General features: G+C 42.8%; 1 pseudogene; it reads left to right on the forward strand.

Moving 5' to 3' along the window:
• Positions 1-230: 230 nt before the first annotated feature.
• LOC101342226 (olfactory receptor 4C16-like) lies at positions 231-8,010 on the forward strand (annotated as a pseudogene).
• The last annotated feature ends 766 nt before the right edge of the window (positions 8,011-8,776 follow it).

Here is an 8,776-nt window from a genome sequence, read left to right on the forward strand (position 1 = left end):
CAATGTCATAAAACAACATGTGTACTACTGTTTCATGAGAAACAATTTGTTCTGTAAGCCTTCACCTGAAGTACAATAAAATATAAAAAAAAAAAAAAATGAGGAGAAAGAGTTGAAGTGACTTACTAAGAAACAACAGCTAGAATGTTCCTGATGAGAAATATCTATTTTTGCTCAAAATGTCCCTTAACATTGCATAGCCCCACAAATTAATTTGCTTAAAAATATTTCACACTCTTGCCTAGCACCATAAATTAATTCCTGTATTTCTTTTTTCAGATAAACGATTTCACACTTGTACCTTCTCATCTTTCATGAAATCATGCTGCTGAATAATAACGTGACTGAGTTCATTCTGCTTGGATTGACACAAGATGCTGGTGAAAAGAAGCTAGTGTCTGTCTTTTTGTTGCTTTTCTACTTAGGGACATTGTTGGCTAACTTCTAGATAATTGATACCATCAAGACCAGCCGGGCACTTGGGATTCCAACGTACTTCTTCCTTTTCTACTTATCCGTATATGACACCAGCTTCTCTACTTCCATAGCCCCTAGAATGACTGTGGATGCCCTTCTGAAGAATAACACTATCTCCTTCAGTAAGTGCATGATCCAGATCTTTTCATTTCATTTCTTTCCCTACCTGGAGATCTTCATCCTTATTCTCATGGCTGTGGACCGCTATGTGGCCATCTGTAAACCCCTGCACCACATGACCATTATGAGCCGGTGGGTCTGCAGTGTGTTAGTAGCTATAGCCTGGGTTGGGGCCGGTGTGCATTCTTTGGCTCAGATTTTTCTGGCCTTGAGTTTACCTTTCTGTGGTCCCAATGTGATTGATCACCACTATTTATGTGACTTCCAGCCCTTGTTGAAACTTGTCTGTACAGACACCTATGTGATCAACTTACTACTGGTGTGTGGGGATAGATGCCATTTAACCATGGCTACACTATTGACAACTTCAGGCCCTCAAAGGCCTCTATGCTGCACAGCATGTTGAGACTTGTCAGGACTTGTTTTTCCAAACCCGTTACTGATTGGCTTGTTTACCTGAACTCTTTCTCCCTTGCCCGAAACTTATCGTTATTCACCTAAAGCCCATTGTTCTGTGATTTGCTTCACTACTTGCTGTATTGACTATAAATAAACTCCTGGGACTGAAGCCAGGGTCGACTCCTCTGAGTGACCCTCCTTGGCCCCACTTCTCTGTAAGAGTTGTGTTTGGCTACTGTCTCCACCGCCCCGACAATCATCGCCTCTGCGACAGATGGTGCCCCGTGTGAGGGAGCTGTAGACGCCCTCGCACTCAAATCCCTTCAGGTGGTAAGTATAGGATGCGTCCGTTTCAGGCTGTTTAAAGGCACAGCCCGAGGGCGACGGGGTTTTTCCGCGGGCGGAATTTTCCCGAGCGCTCTCAGATCAGGCTGCTTTAGCAGGGCTTTCCTGACCACTCCTGAGGGATTTCAGGCTTCAGGCCAGGAGTTTTTACTGTCTCTCATTCTCTTTTTTCATTTTTCTGTTTCTCCCTCACTATGGGGAATTCTCTTTCTTCTGAACAGCATCAATACAAAACCCAGCTGTTAGGATTGTTAAAGGCTTCTAAGCTTAAGGTTTCACAAGAAGCACTTACCCAGCTTCTGCTTTTAATTGACTCTGCCTGCCCTTGGTATCCCTTGTGGGGGAACCTTGATGTAGAAGCATGGGAACATATCGGTAACATATGAACATCCCAGCTTCAGTTCTTACTGCTTGGCATCACTGCCGCCTTGCCCTGCAGTCCCTACAGGCAGCTCCTTCGGCACCCTCCCCTAGTAAAGAAAATGTTTATGACCCTCCTCCTTCCACGCCTCCCGAGGCTGATTTCTCACAACATGAGTCTCTTATGGAGAGATGTTTGCAGGAGGGCCATGAGAAAGAAGGGTTTTCTGCTTATCCTGTCATTCGGGGAGCAGGACCACCCTGTCATGATGGCCTTGGCTTTCAAGTTTTTAAAGAACTTCGTAAAAGCATGATAGAGAATGGTTTACAGTGTTCCGTCACAAAAGGGATTGTGGAAGGTTTAGGATGGGATTTTGAGATGACCCCCTGGGATTGGAATCTTTTAATGTGAACAGTTTTAACCCCTGCTCAATTTAACGTATGGTGTCAAGAGTACAAGGAACATTCTAACCTTTATGCTATGGACAATCTTAACAATAACATCCCTGTTAGTCTTGACATGATCTTGGGTGCTGGGAACTATTCCACTCCCCAGGCCCAGAGTCAGATGAATAGGCAAGCATTCAGTCAAGCCTCCGACGCTGCTGCCAAAGCCTGGAGTAAAATCCCTGATTCCAGGACGCCCACCGGCTCATTTGCCCCTATTCGCCAAGCGGCAAACAAGCCTTACATTGACTTTATCAATCGTCTCCAGACGGCCATTTCCCAACAGGTAGACAACCAACAAGCAGGTGAAGTTATTTGTCTTCAGCTTGCTTATGAAAATGCTAATGCTGACTGTCGGGCTGTTTTAGCTCCCTTAAAGGCATAGAATCTTAATCTAGCTGAAATGATTAGAGCATGTCAGAATGTTGGCACAGAAACTCATAAGGCACAAGTATTAGTGGCAGCTCTCCGTCCATCCACTGCCACCTGTTTTGGGTGTGGTAAACCTGGACATTTTTAAAAGGACTGTCATAGGTTAAAAAACAAAAATGCCAACACCAAACTTCCAACCCGAAAGTGTCCCCGCTGTGGTAAAGGCTTTCATTGGGCTAATCAGTGCAGGTCTCAACTTAACAATCAAGGCAGCCCTATGTCGGGAAACGGGAAGAGGGGCGAGAGCTCTCATGCCCCGAAAAATCCAGGGAGCCCCCGAGTGTGGAGGGTGGAGACCACAACATAGACTCCAAACAGCAACGTTTGTGAGTCAATGATCTAAAGGCAGCCACGGAAGGGAGTGCAGGTCTAGATTTACCCTTAGCAGAAGGGGCTATAATACATGAGGCAGGAAAAGTTTTTCTTATAGCAACACAGGTTTGGAGACCCCTGCCTCGAGGATATTTAGGACTCCTAATGGGTCGCTCTAGTATTACATCTCAAGGTCTGACTGTTCATCCTGGTGTAATAGACTCTGATTACGAAGGTCAAATTAAAATTATGGTTTCCAGTCTCTCTTATTGGAATATTACTCCCTCTGATAAAATAGAACAGTTAATTTTACTTCCTTTTGTAGTCCCCTCCGCTCGAACTACCCTAAGACGGGCTGGGGGTTTTGGCAGTACTGATGCTTTTTGGGTCACTAAGTTACAATCTTCCTGACCATATCTTACTGTTCAGGTCAATGATCGCATGTTTAAAGGGCTCGTGGATTCTGGGGCAGATGTAACTATCTTCTCCTCTGATTCCCGGCCCTCTTCTTGGCCCAAGAAGCAGACCACTGAAACCCTCGCCAGAGTTGGAAGAGCACAGTGTCCTTTTCAAGGTACACTTCCCATTGTTTGCTATAGCCCTGATGGACAGCCCTCTTCTATCTGCCCTTTTATCCTTCCTTTACCTACTATATTATGGGGACGAGATTTACTCTCCCAGTGGAATGTTCAAATTGACACCCCTCAGGATTTCTCATAGAGGCCACTGCTCAAACAGACCCTCTGTTAAAATTAACCTGGATACCTGGCCTTCCTGTTTGGGTTGAGCAGTGGCCCATTAAAGAAGAGAAATTAGAACACCTTAAAAGACTTGTCCAGGAACAGTTAGAGGCCGGACACATCCGGCCTTCCTGCAGCCCTTGGAATACACCTATTTTCTGTGTCCCTAAAAAATCCAAAAAATGGAGGCTCCTACATGATATACGGGCTGTTAATCAACGTCTTGTCCCTGTGGGACCTCTTCAACAAGGAATTCCCAATCCGGCCTGTATTCCTCAAACATATTATTATTATCGATCTTAAAGATTGTTTTTTTTACCATCCCACTCCATCCCAATGACTGTGCTAAATTTGCCTTCTCAGTTCCTTCTGTGAATAATTGTCGTCCTATGCAGCGTTATGAGTGGACTGTTCTCCCACAGGGCATTGTCAATAGTCCAACTATCTGTCAATATTATGTTGATAAGGTTCTTAAGCCAGTCCGAAGAGCCATTCCCTCATGTCTTATATATCATTATATGGACCACATTCTCCTAGCCCATCCCAAACCAGAACAACTTGATTCACTTCTTGTCTCTGTTCAACATGAGTTACAAGGTTTTGGCTTACAAGTAACCCCTGAAAAAGTTCAGTCTTTCACCCCGTGGCAGTATCTGGGATACTATCTTGACACCCATATCGTTCACCCTAAAACCCCAGAAATTATAATTCCCAAGGCTTTAACTCTAAATGATCTCCAGAATATCCTTGGTCATATTAATTGGCTACGACCTTCACTCGGCATAACAACCTCTCAACTGACCCACTTATTCGAGACCCTTAAGGATGACCCTGCTCTAACTTCTTTGAGGACACTCTCTCCCCAAGCACGCCATGAATTAATACTTGTTAACCAAGCCTTTAAAGAAAAATTTTTGACTTGTTTACAGATAAATCATCCTGTTTACCTTCTCCTATTAAATACTCCTCATAATCTTACAGGCGTGCTCTGTCAATTTACTCCTGACTTTGGAGCACTTTAGCGGCTTTTTCTTCCTTATGGCCCTCCGTAACACTTGTTTACACGTTTCTCTCAGCACATTAACTTATTAATGCAAGGATGCACCCTTACTCAACAGCTCTTGGGTTCTGACCCTCACTTTATATACTTTGGGGTAACAAAAACAGCTTTTGACCATGCTCTTCTTAATTCTGAAGAGCTCCAGATTGCTTTGGCTGATTTTACTGGGCAAATAATTTATTCTTATCCCACTTCAAAGCCACTCTCTACTCTGCAGCTTCTTTCTTGACAACTTTCTATTATGCTCTCTCATTCACCTCTTGCTAATGCCCCTACTGCCTTTATAGACGGATCAGGAAAAACTGGAAAGGGCGCAGTCACCTGGCAGACAGACGGTGCTTGGCAGCACTTTATTACATAGAAAGCCTCCACTACACAGTGTGCCGAGTTGTCGGCAGCTATTGCTGCCTTTGAAATTTTTAAATCAATGCCTTTCAATTTAATCACTGATTCTTCTTACGTTGTTCACACTATTCAACATATTAGTGATGTAACTCTTCGATTTAGTCCCGACTATGAGTTATTTACTTTATTTAAAACACTCCAAACACTGCTTAATAGCTGTAACTCTCCCTTTTTTGTGGTACATGTGCACTCCCATACACCCTTGCCGGGGCCTCTTTCTGATGGTGATTCTCGCACCGATTTACTTGCTGGCTCTGCCTTTTCTGATGCATGAACTTCTCATAATTTCTTTCATCAAAATGCACGGGGACTTCAAAAACAATTTTCTATCTCTCTTACTGAAGCACAACAAATTGTTCGCACCTGTCCTGACTGCCAACGCTTTTCTCCCACGTTCTTTGCTGCTGGCGTCAACCCACCTTGACTAGTAGCCAATCAATTGTGGCAAATTAATGTAACACAGTATCCTCCCTTTGGGAAACTTAAATATCTCCATGTGTCCATAGATATATGTTCTGGGTTTCTTTATGCTACAACCCTTTCTGGGGAACATTCTACTCATGCCTGTTGTCATTTCACCCAAGCCATTGCAACTATGGGATGTCCCCAGGCCCTTAAAACTGATAATAGTTCTGCATATACTTCTGCTAAATTTCAACAGTTTTGTGCCACTTGGGATATTCTTCATACCACTGGCATTCCTGATAACCCTCAAGGGCAAGCCGTAATTGAACGTGTCCATCATACTCTCAAACAGCTCTTAAATAAACAAAAGGGGGGAGATGATGGGTCTAGACTATTTGACCAGAATGAAAGACTTGCCAAACTCTCTTTACTTTTAACTTTTTATTGGTTGCCAAAGATGGTCATACCGCTGCAGAACGACATTTTATCCCCCCGACACCTGACCTCACCCACAGGTCCTCTATAAAGATCCTGAAAATCCCTCTGTCTGGCAAGGACCTGTAGAATTATTAACCTGGGGGTGAGGGTATGTGGCTGTTTTGTCTCCTACAGGTCCACTTGGATTCCCGTTAGACTAGTAAAACCATATCATGACCCAGCGACAGCCACCACCCTTCCGCTGGCCAGTCGATCTAACTCCAGAGCAACAACTGACACCATCACCCCCTCCGCCAGGGAAGGAGAATGAACAATGGAGATCTGCAATACCGGTAACATGGGGCGGTCTGAAAGCCCTCTCCTCTAAAGCTGAGCATATCCTCTCAACTACAGGTGCCCCACTTACACCTGAAACCTATATTATCTTGTTAATCAGTAATTTGTTAATCAGCAACTTCCCAGTGAAAATTTGTTATGTGTAAATTCCTCTATATTTTCTGCTTCTTCTAGGTTAGATGCTTCTGTATAGATAGGTTTCTAATTCAGATGATTCCTTTCCAATTGATAGTGAACTTGGGTAAATCATTGCTTGTTTGATTGTAACTTGTGTAAATCCTTGCTTGTTTGATTGTTAATTATCTTTGAGCCTTTATAAATCTTTGAGCCTTTAAGAATAATAATCTTAGTGAATGTTAAAAGATAGTGTAACTTACAAAATGAGAGTCGGAGGAAACCCATTGGTCCAACAATCAGAGTATGGTTAGTACAAAGGATTATAATATCTTTATAAGATCATCCTCTATTGTCATACACACCTAAAAGGCACATTGAGTCCGCTCACTCCGGTTATGCGATTGATAAGAGCATCACTTTTACTTAGTAACCTGGTGAAGAACCAGATGGTATCCGGTGGAAAACCAGCACCATGAGTTTGAAGAGCTTGCCATGGCCGCCAAGTAGGAGCCCAACTAAGCCCAGGTATTAAGTAATAACCTGCTGAAAAACCAGATGGTATCTGGTGGAAAACCAGCACCGTGAGTTTAAAGCGCCTGCCATGGCCGCCATCTAGGAGCCCAACTAAGTCCAGGTATTACTCATCATTATGCTACTTCTCCTCCTTAAACTTATGGAGTGTGCCCCAGCTGAAGCTGGGCTCACAAGGACTCACTAAGACGCCAGGCCCTGAAGTGTGGAGACAGTAGCTGAGATAATCTTGGATTTTTATCTCGTAGAGAAAATTTTACTTTCTCCTAATGGACATTTGTTTTGTTGGACCAGTGAGAACCCTCCTGATTCTTATTCCATTAACTAAACAAAAGGGGGGAAATGGGGGGATATATGCCATTTAAACATGGCTACACTATTGACAACTTCAACCCCTCAAAGGCCTCTATGCTGCACAGCATGTTGAGACTTGTCCCCAACATGTTGAAACTTGTCACGACTTGTTTTTCCAAACCCGTTACTGATTGGCTTGTTTACCTGAACTCTTTCTCCCTTGCCAAAAATTTATTGTTATTCACCCAAAGCCCACTGTTCTGTGATTTGCTTCACTACTTGCTGCATTGACTATAAATAAACTCCTGGGACTGAAGCCGGGGTCGACTCCTCTGAGTGACCCTCCTTGGCCCCACTTCTCTGTAAGAGTTGTGTTTGGCTACTGTCTCCACCGCCCTGACAATAGTCACTGCTGCGACACTGATGTCCAATAGTGGAGTCATTTTCATAGTGAGTTTTGTCATGCGGATGTTCTCCTACGTTATCATCTTGCATTCTCTGAGAAACCACAGTGATGAAGGGAGGAAAAAAGCCCTTTCCACCTGCATCTCCCCTATCATAGTAGTCTTCTTGTTCTTTGGTCCTTCTATACTTATAAACAGACGCCCCACAAACACCTTCCCCATGGATAAGATGATAGCTGTGTTTTATACAATTGGAACACCTTTGCTTAACCCTCTGATTTATACTCTGAGAAATGCAGAGGTAAAAAATTCCATGAGGAAGTTACGGAGGAAGAAACTGATCTCAGACGACCAAAGAGAAATGGAAGTTTCAAATCCTTCCTCATAGCTTAAATTGACCTAGAAGAATTCAACAGAAAATAGTATCTTCTTATTTTGGATTTGATAGAATCCTATCTTGGGGAATGAGAGCTAGTTTCTTTGGGAAAATAGACAACATGAACACATACACTGGTTAGTGTTGACTCAACTTCATGTTGAGGAAGAGACCACACCAGGTACAAACAGATATGTAAGACCCATTGCCTTAGATTTTTCACAATGGTCTCTTTGCTTCCCTTCGAAGACTATAACCACTTGTAATTTTGATCTGGTGTTGATTTGTGGTGTTGCTCGACTATGAAATAAAGCTTGGAAGTTCAAACTCACCCAGCAGTGCTATGGAGGAAAGGGTCTGGTGAATCTACTTCTGTAAAGATTACAGCCAAAAAAAACTCATGGGGTTGTCATGAGTTGCAATCAACTCAGTGACAATGATTTTTTGTTGTTGTTATTTTTTTTTATTGTGATTACAGTTAGCCTCTATATTCTTACATTCCCAACCTGGTAGATTTTCTCTTCTCAGAACTGCATGTAATATTCCAGAAGTTTTAGGCTTGGAAACAGAAATATATATGTCACAGAGAATTTTAGTGAGTTTTCAATACAACTCAAAGAAGAGACTAAATTGAGTAGCGAGAACTGAAACTTTATATACAATATATGTTTTTGCAGTGGGGATGGATACCAACATTTCTCACTACTCATCTGGCACCACAGACTCTAATTACATGATCACTAAGAACCCAATTTCAATTTCATTTCTTATTTATATT

Source organism: Trichechus manatus, unplaced genomic scaffold (genome assembly GCF_000243295.1).
Source record: "Trichechus manatus latirostris isolate Lorelei unplaced genomic scaffold, TriManLat1.0 scaffold00440, whole genome shotgun sequence".
Taxonomy (NCBI): Eukaryota; Metazoa; Chordata; class Mammalia; order Sirenia; family Trichechidae; genus Trichechus; species Trichechus manatus.